Genomic DNA, 12,058 nt, shown 5'->3' with positions numbered 1-12,058 from the left:
CAGTGTGAAAAATCATTAAATGAGATTAGCAATAGAGACGGATGTATATAAGAAACGGTGAGAAGGAAAAAAAATAGAAAAATCCCCCCCCCCAAAAAAAAAACGGGGGGAGGGCCAACAGATGTCAGGGTAAGAGCAGGGTTATTGAGGACCTTTGAAGTGGTACGAATAGCGTCATTGAAAAAGGGGTACAGTACCAGATTGGTTCATATTTTACCCCCCACAAAATTGTATCACAACCAAAACAGGGTGGAGCAGAGATACATAGTCTGCATAGGGAAGCATGAAGAGAGTGTGTTCTTGTATGTTCTCAGACCAAAGTGGTGATAGTTGTTAGCATAAGTGTGTAGTGTCCGAAAGGCCTCGTAAATCAAGTCCCAGTAGATCCTTAAGTTGGATCAACTGAATTTGAAAGTAACCATGGTGACATTAGAATTCAGTGAGATGGAAGTGAATATGAAATCCATCCTAGTCTGGTATAGTGAGTCAGTCTTGGAATGGTTGCCGCCATCTTCTTTGGTCCCTTTGGTTGCGGCATGATGATGGAGTTGACCAAATGGGTGATGATCGGGGGATAGAAGAACGGACGGACGGACGGACGGACGGGGGGGTTTCAGGATCCAGAAGGCCCAGTTTCACTAGAAGCTCTTTTCTCTTCCATGATATTATATACTGTATAAGTAGAACCATTATGTATCACTGAGAGGTTAAATGGAAAGCCCCAGCGGTATTTGATTCTTGCTGTTTGTAGTATAGTGGTAACCTCTTTCATTCTGCGTCTCCTATCTAGCGTGGCTGGTGAAATTTGCACTCTGTGACCATCTGCTTCTATATTAGGTGTATTCCTGGAGGCTGGCATGATGTCCTCTTTAGTAAGAAAGTCAGAAATGCACTTGATGATGTCACGTGGGGTTTGTCAGGAGTTGGTTTTTGAGTGAAGAGCCGTATGAATCCTGTCACAGGTGAATGCAGATAGGGGTTTGTCTGGTAGAAAACTGTGAAAGAGTTTAGAGATAGCAGGTGTAAGATCAGTAACCAATTCTGGGATACCACGCACTCTTATATTGTTGCAACGATTTCTATTGTCCAAATCTTCCATTTAGGCCTGCATAAATGCAAAACTGTCAGCAAGTGTCTCATAATCTTTCCTGAGATTATTATGGGCAAGAGAAAGTTTGTCATGTTTAGTTTCAAGAATGTCAGTGTGGGATTACCTATATTTGCTCTCTCTTGTGATAATGCATTTGTAGATTTATGTAGTTCCAGCTGTATTTTATCAGCTAATTTCTCATATATAGCTGATAGGCTTTCGTCCAAATCAGCTTTGGAAAGTGGTGAACTGTACTCAGTTTCTTGTTGCTGTGGAGTGTGCAGGTGTTGGAATGCTGGAGGTTGCAGAGGAGCCGGCATCCTTTTGGGACGTTTTAGCCTGTGATTTCTCCATGCTGAGAAGATAGTTTGTCAGGGAGTGCTGGCAGTGGCTTTTTCGCCCTTTTTTTTGTGTCGGAATGCACAGATGTGTTCCACGGGGATGCTGGGATGATTCGGTCTGGAACGGTGCGGATAAGTCCTGGGAATCCTGCTTAGAAAACTGGGTCAGATGGAGCTGTGCTTAGACACGTCCATCCCGCATTGCGCCGCGCATGCGCCTCCAGTACCCCCTTTTCCAGTGGAGATACAGTACATGTAAACTTTTGGCTATGTGCCCACCTCCAGCACTGGACTCATCTATACCAATAAAACAGGCAAAAGGAGGGGTGGAGGAGGGAGCATCCCTCCGGGCATTCCAAGCCCTTTGGTGCATACAGTGCTGGACAGCTGGGCTCACCATGACACCATCCACAATGCTACTTCCACATGCAGGCTCTCAGTGCTGCCGAATCAGCAGCAGCTCCCACTCCAGCTCCTATCCCACAGTCTTTGAATCCTGAGCATTCAAGCTGCATGGGGCGGGTCAGAGCATCACTGGCGCTCCGGCCCTGCTCCTCCCTGCTGGCTGTGAAATAATATGTATTGTTCCGCACAGCACGGTGCACTGCTGCAAGCCTGCCTCCCATGTATATCCATCACTCTCAGTGCCATCATGGGGCCCCCAAATGTGGGGCAGCATGGGCTCAAGGACCAGCTGCTTTGGGGAAAGTGCAGGGGCCCCACATGCAGCTGTGGCCCTTAGGCAGTGCCCAGGTGTGCCCACTCATTAAGACAGCCCTGTCTCACAGTATCCCACTGAAGATCTTCACTCACTGAGTTCCCGGTCTCTCACTAGACTTCAAGATCCCAGTCATCACTTGATCCCCTGAGCTCACCCACAGCTAACTCACTGTATTCTCCTCAAGTGTCACCCCTGGTAACCCGCTGGGTCCCTGGCTTGGCACTCTGCTGAAGCTTTCCCACTTCTTCACCGTCCCCGGCTGGTGAAAAGGCTGCTCTGGTACTTCCTCAGATTTCCATACACTGGCCCCTGATAACAGGAATGGTTGTCCCTTGCTGGCAACTATTGCTCCCTTTACCTCTGCCCTTGATCATCACTTGCCCCTGGCGACAGGAGTGGTCATCCCTTGTGGCAACTACTTCTCCTTCACAGCTGGCAACGATGCGGTTCCCCGACTGGTGGAACCTCTGCAACTTGGTTGGGCTTCCGGCCGAAAACCCCAACCCCACACTCCTTCTCTCAAACCTGGATAGACTTCAGACAGCCTAGCAGCCAGGTGCTCCCTGGATAGGCCTCAGGCTTCTGGCCTAGCAACTCGGAGCCTTGTGACACACGTCCACCCAGACAGCCATCCAGGTGGCACAGAACCCTGATCACCTGACTCCTCCTGAATGAATAGGCTCTCCCAGCAGGCCAAGGAACTAAAGAAGCTCCTGCCAATTGGCTGAAACAACCCATCCACTCCTAGTCTGAATTAAAGTGGGAGTCCGCCGGGAGTTCCGCCGTTTTCTTTTTTTTTTAAAAGCCAGCAGCTACAAATACTGCAGCTGCTGACTTTTAAAATAATGACACTTACCCGCCCAGCGCGCCCGCGATGTCGGCACCCGAAGCCGATCTCTCGATCGTCTCTCGGGTGCTGCCGCCGCCATCTTGGGTATGGGAATCAGGAAGTGGAGCCTTTCGGCTTCATTTCCCGGTTCCCTACTGCGCATGCGCGAGTCGCGCTTCGCAATAAGGATGGCCCCCACTGTCTCTGGGATCCGTGTGTTTCCCAGCAGGCAGCGGGGGACTTTCGGAAAGGGGCGTAGATTCTGCGGAAAGGGGCGTACCTTCTGCAGAATCTACGCCGGAAGTGGGTGCAGATACCTGTACTGTACAGGTACCTGCACCCCCCTCCCCCCTGAAAGGTGCCAATTGTGGCGCCGGAGGGGGGGGGATTCCAATGAGCGGAAGGTCCACTTTAGGGTGAACCTCCACTTTAACTATGCCCTGCTCATCCTAATGCCACAGGCAACAATGCCACCTAGTGACAGAAGAGAGAAGTGCATCAAATCCAGAGTTAGGGAAAAGTCGGGGAATCCCCTATCAATCAGCCAGGCTAGTTACCACCTAGCAAGCTAAATTTGTTAGCTTAAAGCCTCTAACATTGGTATCTCAGCGGATCGATTCAGCTAGCTCATGCTGTGTACAGATATGATGTGCTACTATCCATCCCCCACAGAATTGGGGGTGCTCAGCAATTTAATAAGCCCTCTTTTTATTTTATGCTCGAGCGTGCACCATCAAACAGGACCACTAGTTCACAGCTTAATGCCTCTGACATTAGTGGCTCAATGCTGTGCAAATATATAATGATGTGCTCCTGTCTACTATCATACATCAAATTGAATCTATTCAATGTAATTATGTAATCCATCCCATCTAATCTATGCAATCCAACTATCTATTAATTCAATCTAATTTATGTAATCCGTCCATTAACCCAATCTAATCTATGTAATCCATCCATCTATCCAATCAAATCTATGTAATTCATCCATCCGTCCAATCAAATCTTTGTTATTCACCCATCCATCAAATCTATGTAATCCAGTCAATCTAAACTATCATTTTAATCTAATCTATGTATCTATCCATTTGATCTAATCTATGCAATCCATACATCCATCCAATCTAGTCTATGTTATCCACCCATCCATCCATCCTCTATCTATACATTGCCTCTACTTTATTACATTACAAAAAAAAATAAACACACACACACACATTAAAAAGGTTGTATGCTTTCATAGACCTATGCCCAAACTATTGCTAATAAAGCTGTATGCTTTCATTGATTTGTGACCAAGGTGTGGAGCTCCAGCCATTTTTTATTTATTTTTTGAATAGTGAAAAGGGTAAGAGTCTCTTTCAGGTCTTTATTGCCTTCTGTGCATTCACGGGTGTTATATGCCTTCAGTCTGTGTGTGCTCACAAGTTTGGCCGGTGTTCTGCCTAATAGAGTCCGGCCATCGATATGTGTCCGTTCCGTACTGCGCATGCGCAGTACGGAGCAGACGAAGCTTCGGAAAATCTCCGAAGCTGAACGGCGCCTGCGCCGTGAGTGGAGGAGGTAGCCCCACTATCCAAGCGGACATAGGGTTTAGAATTTTAGAAGGCCCCTCGCGGGCGAGCTTCGCTCGCCACGCTTCGGACTCGGCCTCGCTGCGCTCGGCTCTTTTTTATTCTAACTCTAACTCTATGTCCACTTGGATAGTGGGGATAGAACCTGGACTCACGGCGCAGGCGCCGTTCGTCCTCGGCAATTTTCAGGATCTGTGCTCCTGTGTACTGCGCATGCGCAGTACGCAGAGGACAGCATCTGATGGAGGACCCTATTTGACAAGACACCGGCTTTCTCAAATACTATCCCTCTATATGACAAATTAAAAGGGGTGTGCATGCTTCATACCTTAAGAGTTAGATGCCAGGTAAGATCTCTATTGGAAATCCTGCAGGTATGTGCAATCAGTTGCAGTGTGTGGATATCAGATGGATTGGAAGGCTGCCAGCAGTAGCTTTTATAGCAGAATGAGCAGTTTCAGTTTCCTAAATATTGCATGCTGTTTTACAGACTTCCTGCTCCTCCCCATAGATGTTCCAGTTTGAAGCAACTTGGTAATACAAAATATCACCCCTAGGTGGTGTAACAAGTTCAGGTTTCAAAGCTGGAGATTCCATTCTCCTTTCATATTCGTTAAAGGAGAAGTATAGCCAAAGGTCATTTGGCTCTACTTTTCCTATGAATCACAGGAGTGCAATCAGTTTTGCACTCATGTGACCCATTTTCAGCTGAGAGGGGACTGAAGTCCCCTGTATGCTGACGTCACCAATGTCAGTCCAGGCACCACGTTATCCACGGAGTCTGGATCAGCTGCTTCGCCCCCTCCACAGCTCAGAGCTCCAATGAGCAAGGAGTGAGAAGAGCAGAGAGCTGTGACTGATAGTCTACAGCTCTCTGTTCACGGAGCTCTGAAAACCAACCAAGTGATCAGCAGTGTTTGATCGTTGGTTCTCAGTGTATAGGCCCAGCAGACAGATGCAGCATTGGACCTAGGTAACTATAAAATTGCAAAAAAAAGAAATTAAAATATTTTACTCCTCTTTTAAAGTATACAGGTACAGTTTGTGAATCCTCACCTTGTTAAACAACTCATTCGGTCCTTAAACACTTCTGGACAGAGATCCGAAAAATTATCCAAAAATTCATTGATGATGAGATTTCTGATGATCCATCTTTTTCTTAGTACATGTTTTGACTATTCTGGTGAAGATTTATAAAAAAAAAAAATGATTTTACATCAACAAGTGAATGCCGCCATGAGTGTGTACTATCAGACAGGACCATTAGTTCACAGCTTAAAGCCTAAAGCCTCTGACATTGGTGGCTCAGCCGACACATTCAGCTGGTTGATGCTGTGCACAATTAAGATGATGTACTGCACCCAGGGCTGCTGATAGAAAACATGGAGTCCCGTACAGCCTACCTGACGGTGCCCTCTTCAGCTCCACCCTCAACCCCGCCCGTGGCGCCTCGCCTCCTCTGCCTTTGAACAAATAATCGCATGTATGGACAGATCCCCCACTGAACACACGGATTCCACTCTGTGTGTAAGAAGCCTTTATAACAGGCGGCAACCCAGGCAGATTAAGATCATCAGTATTATAATAAACACACAGCAGGTGCTCCATCGTGGCTGGCGCTGTCACAGTGTGTCCTAGGACATGGCTGTTGGGTGCCCTTGTTAACTTATTGCCAATATCATGTGACACACGTTGACAGAAAACATGCTGACTGCTGCCCGTGTATTATAGAAGGTGACATAGTAATGTGCAGTGTATATCTTTCACCCACCTACAGAGGTGCTGCAGCAGCCATGATGAATTCTGGCTACCCTCTCCTCCTGGACGCTGTCAGCTGCCTTGCTGCCCCGCCTCACAGCCTGTCACTCTCCGTCTCTCTGGGGCCAACTACTCCTGAGTGGAGGAAGATCACACTGCCAGGGAAGGAAATGGGCTTCTGGAGCAGGTGGCCGCATGCACCCAAAAATTAGAAAAAAGTCCCTCACTCCCACCAACACATATCATCAGAGAGGGGCCCGGAAAATAGCAATAATACACCAACCTAAGCTAGTAGGAGCAGCTTAGTGGGGGTGTAATTTAGAAAGCCCTTTTTTTTTTTGATTCTATGAGGCTGCTTGGGCCCCCCGGACGCTGGGCCCAGTACAACAGGGCCGGTTGTACTGGCCTATCAGCGGCCCTGACTGCACCCATCTCCTGTCTTCAGCCTCCAATCTCCCTTGCTGTCAACTGGACAGCCGGTTATCAACCCAGACCTCATAACATGCGGTGTGCAGGGGGAGGTGGAGAACCCAGTGCGGGAGACATTGGTTTTGAGTAGTGCTGCACTGAAATTTCGGCCGAAAACTGTGTTTTTAGGCATCGGCCGAAAGAAAAAACACAACAATGTCCCGCCTCCTGTTATAGACAACACACTGATCCAACGGTGGGACATTGAATCAGTGTGATGTGATCACAGGAGGTGGGACATTGTTACTGCGGCCAGGAAATTCAAATCCAGCTCCCTGACACACTGAGATCGCCACTCTGATCCGGGCACTGGGAGGCTGCATCTAACAGGCACTGGGAGGCTTCATCTGATGGGCACAGACAGGCTACAATTGATGGGTACAGGCAGGCTGCATTTAACAGGCACTGGTAGGCTGCATCTGACAGGCACTGGGTGGCTGCATCTGTGCATAGTAAGTACAAGTTGAGGCTATGTTAGCCCCTTAAATTAGACATTGATTTATGCCCAACATGAAATACTGAATATCACTTTTCCTTTCTGCCTGTAGCCTGGTCCTTTTAAGCCCCATGTTGTCACGCACAGCTTCCCCTGCTGTCCTTTGAAAATTGGCCTGGTTACCCCCCCCCCCCCCCCCCATTTGGTGCTCCCTGGGTAAGTTTGGTGGGAATGGGGGTGCTTTTAAACCGTGACAAATGTTTTTTTATGTGTTTTTTCCTCCCCTCCCCTTTTTTTCTCTATGTATCATTTTTTATATATTACTGAGAAATCCTTTGTGATTGATTACCACCATTATTTGTATTCTATTGTTACTAGAGCTGTGTGGATATTGGTGGTCTTAAATAATCACCTGAAGAAGCCAATGCTTGCGAAATATGTTGGGATTTAACATCTACTGTTGAACACCTCTGTTCTATGGACATCAGCGATCAGTAAAAATATTTTTGAATATGCTCTGTCAATCATTTTATTGAACTCTACCTAGCTATGTTGATTTATGTAATAAAACTTTAAGTTTTACTATCTATGTATATTTCTTTACTTGAGCATCACCATAATCCCAATTTCCTGCTGCTATCAATTAATAAATTCATATTAATTTAAAATTATGGTATTAATTAAAAAGTCGAATATAATACAATTACCGGTATATATAAAAATGTTAATATTTTTTTAAAACTGTAATTTTCGGTTTTGGTTTTCAGCAAAGTGCATCCTGCATTTTCGGTAACAAAATTTCCATTCAGTGTACCCCTAGTTTTGAGGATAATTGAAAGCTGAAGTCCAAGTGTCAGTTCTCAGCCACTTCTCATTCTGCTGCCTCTGCCTCTTTGCATGCAGGGTGTTCAACTTGTGGATTGGGATGCAAAGTGGGGCTCCAGTAAAAATTTATGGGTGCAGCTTTGACACCAGTAAAGAGTGTGTAGAGTAAGCTGTTGTGTATATCGCATAAGTCAAAGCAATTGTAATCTGAACTGTAAGACCCCTTTCATATGGGGTGGATCCATCCGAGCAGAGTCTGCCTGCTCAGCAGGGGATCTTTCCACTGATCCCCTCTGAGCAGGCAGATGACAGGTCCTGGAGAACGGACAAGTAAAGAGCCTGCTCTCCTCTATGGGGCAGTCAGATGGAAACGGACTGCATGTCATCCGATTCGACCCACTGGATGAGTGTCGAACGTATCACCATACATCTGTTTTCTGATCTTCATCTAAAGTCCCAATTACCCTTTTAGTCTCAACTTAAACCAGGGATGGAGGAACTTTATTGTTCTTTATTCAAAGTCCCAAATCCCCCCTCAATTATACATCTGTTTTCACAGCATTTAGTCGGATCGGATGCCAGGCGAGTGTCAGAGGACACATGTCCACTGACATCTGCCTCCCCATAGAGGACAATGTGTGGCACGATTGGGTCCGCCTGAAAAAGACAGCGGACCCAATTGGTCCAATCGTGTGAAAGGGGCCTTAGAGTAAAACATACTTTTGACAAGTCCATGTGGGTAAAAATGATGAATTAATGAAATATAGACATGAATAAAGTGATAAAACAAATCAAAATCTGAATGACCATTTCCCTTTTTTTTTATGTGATTTATGTTAAAAATGTAAGAACAGGGAAAACACATATTGTATATAATTGATAACTATTTTATTACCATTGTATTATACAATAACTTTAAATAGTCTAAAATTACAATTGTGAAGGTTAATTTTATAGATTTATATCTGTCTATCTTGATTTGCCTTATCAAATAACATTTCTTGACCTTAAAGTCAGAGCTGAGATGACTCGTGAGGTCTGTCAGTTGCTTCTCTATTAGCCACTGCTACTAACAAGAATTTCTAAGAACATTAAATTAAAAATTCTGTGTGTAGCCTCAGCTTTAACACATTTCCTACCAGCCATGTGTGTATATGTGGCATGACTGGTGTAAGGCTGATAAGTTAGCTGCTCAAACTTAAAACCCCCCACTTACCAACCACCATAATTACTCTTACCTTCCCAATGAAACACTACACACTGTCCGGATCAAATAGCCACCAAAGGCCCCTTTATTAAATCAAAACAACAACATTATATAAAATAACTTGTTACTGCTATGTCTGAGGTTTCTGACAGAAGGTACCACTATCTCATCGGCTGACCACCCCCACCACCACAGCATCCTGGCCCCTAGCTGTGAACGATACAGCTCAGTGACAAATGCTTACCACCTTCTTGCACCTTCAGCTCCATGACTGATAGTCCATCTTAACCTATAGGGAAGGCATCCATACCAAGGTCCCAACCTGTACCACACCATATATCACACACACATATATATATATATATATATATATATATACGCCACCACCACCATTCCGACCTTCAGGAACCAGAGACCCCTGCCACAGACGCCCTCCAGTGTGACTCCTTACACGTAGGCGACCCACCACAGCCATAAGGCCCGTTGTAGAACGTCCTGGAGCCCCAGGAATAGGGATGGCCAAACGGTTTGCGGCGAATTTCAGCTGTTCGCGGTCCACCGGATCGGCGTACTATTGCCGCTGTTCGCCCGGCGGACCTACGTGTTTACTGTGTAAAAAAACTTTGACCTATGATGACACATCCATCATGTGGTACAGGACAGCCAATTGAGACATTACAGCACATGGACACTTGGACATTCCCCCTAACTTATAAATAGACCCGATCCGGCGGCCATTTTACATTCTTTCTACTGTCACTACAGGGAGAGGTTGCTGTGTGGAGCAGGGAGAGACTGCAGTGACCCAAATCGCTAGCTATTAGGTCCACAAAAGTTCTTTTAAGGACTGGTATGGTATAGGTGTAGTTCAGGATATAGGTTTGAGGCACTGCTATTCAAGTCATTGTTGCAGCAGATTGTCTTTTGTCAGTGCTGAGAGAGGGACAGATAGGACGCTGTGTGTTGCAGAGAGGGACAGTCAGTTTAATCATTAGCTGTTACTATTAGGTCCACAAAAGTCCTTTTCAGGACTGGTATGGTGTAGTAGTACAGGATATAGTTTTGAGTGCTATTCAAGTTATTGTTGCAGCAGCCTGTGTTTTGTCAGTTTAAATAGGGACAGACAGGAAGCTGTGTGTGGCAGTGAGGGACAGTCAGTTTAATCAGTAGCTGTTACTATTAGGTCCACAAATGTCCTTTTCAGGACTGTTATGGTAATAGGGTTGTACATGTATAATATTCTTTCTTCCAAATATAGAAAGAATATTATACTTGACTGCTGCCCTTCTGCTGCAGTAGTCATTTATGAGTATAGGGACTGAGGTACAGTCAGCTAATCACAACCTACTAGTTGCACAAAGGTCCTTCTAAGGACTGGTAAGGTATAGCGTACTAGAGTATATAGGGTTGAATGAGGTACAGTCTGCTAATCCTTAAGGACTGGTATAGGTCCACAATATATAGGGTTGAGGTGCACTACTGCTGACTGCTGCCCTATTCTGCAGCAGTCCTTTATCAGTATAGGGACTGAGGTACAGTCTGCTAATCACAATCTACTAGTTGCACAAAGGTCCTTCTAAGGACTGGTAAGGTATAGCATACTAGAGTATATAGGGTTAAGTGAGGTACAGTCTGCTAATCCTTAAGGACTGGTATAGGTCCACAATATATAGGGTTGAGGTGCACTACTGCTGACTGCTGCCCTATTCTGCAGCAGTCCTTTATCAGTATAGGGACTGAGGTACAGTCTGCTAATCACAACCTACTAGTTGCACAAAGGTCCTTCTAAGGACTGGTAAGGTATAGTGTACTACAGTATATATGGTTGAGTGAGGTACAGTCTGCTAATCACAACCTACTAGTTCCACAAAGGTCCTTCTAAGGACTGGTAAGATATAGTGTACTAGAGTATATAGGGTTGAGTGAGGTACAGTCTGCTAATCCTTAAGGACTGGTATAGGTCCACAATATATAGGGTTGAGGGCACTACTGCTGACTGCTGCCCTATTCTGCAGCAGTCCTTTATCAGTATAGGGACTGAGAGTTTTGTCACAGGGTCATTTAAAAAATGACAGGCAGAGAAAGAGGCAGGCCCTTCCGCAGGGGTGGTAGGGGTAGGGCAGGAGCAACAGGCTTGAGCCAAAGTGGGAAATTGCAGAAGGTGCGTGTGATTACGTCAAAGGAAGCACCAGAATTGGTTGACTGGCTCACTCAGCTTTACTCTTCTGCACCCTCCTCATCCTCTCGATCTGCACCCTCTTCTTCACTTTCTGCTATGTGCACCCCCAAAGACACTACCACCAACAACACCACCACCACCACATACCTTCCGCTTGAGTCACAGGAATTATTTTCCGATCCATATCAAGACATTTCTGATGCGCAGCCACTCTTGGCATTGGATCAGGAAGAGGGGGTAGCAACAACCGCCACTCAGCAGTCTGACGACAGTACCCAGATCAGCCCAAGGAGGAGGTTGGTCACCGGTGCTGCTGCCTACTCCGAGATCTCTACTTATAGCGGTGGGGAAGGTGACGTCGATGATAACGTGTCTAGTGATGTCACGTGGGTGCCCACAAGAGAGGAAGAGGAGGGGAGTTCAGAGGGAGATATGGACCAGCAGATAGGGAGGAGAAGCAGGAATAACTTACATTGCACACATGGGCGTCCGCAGGTAGGGGCAAGGGGGGTCAAGTGCCCCCCCCTGGAATCAGGGATCAGATCTTAAATTCAACACAGTTCCATCGCTATTGGGGTGTGGGCAGCACACACCCATGTGCAACCCGCCAGTGGGGTGACACCATCAAGG

The 12,058-nt window shown here is 46.1% G+C and overlaps 1 protein-coding gene across 1 annotated transcript in view; it reads right to left on the bottom strand.

Moving 5' to 3' along the window:
- The window catches only part of LOC143933966 (interferon regulatory factor 3-like), an 88,148-nt gene extending 83,105 nt beyond the window's left edge, over nt 1-5,043 (bottom strand). Inside the window, exon 1 of the mRNA XM_077457180.1 lies at nt 4,884-5,043. The gene's annotated coding sequence lies outside the window, so the exon portion shown is untranslated. The remainder of the gene's footprint in view (nt 1-4,883) is intronic.
- Between the last annotated feature and the right edge of the window lie 7,015 nt (nt 5,044-12,058).

The sequence above is a fragment of the Lithobates pipiens genome, unplaced genomic scaffold (genome assembly GCF_037356315.1).
Source record: "Lithobates pipiens isolate NorthernLeopardFrog02 unplaced genomic scaffold, aLitPip1_a1.2 Scaffold_27, whole genome shotgun sequence".
In the NCBI taxonomy this organism is placed as follows: Eukaryota; Metazoa; Chordata; class Amphibia; order Anura; family Ranidae; genus Lithobates; species Lithobates pipiens.
Note: the sequence above shows the minus strand (reverse complement) of the source record. Positions and strands in the feature narration are given on the sequence as shown.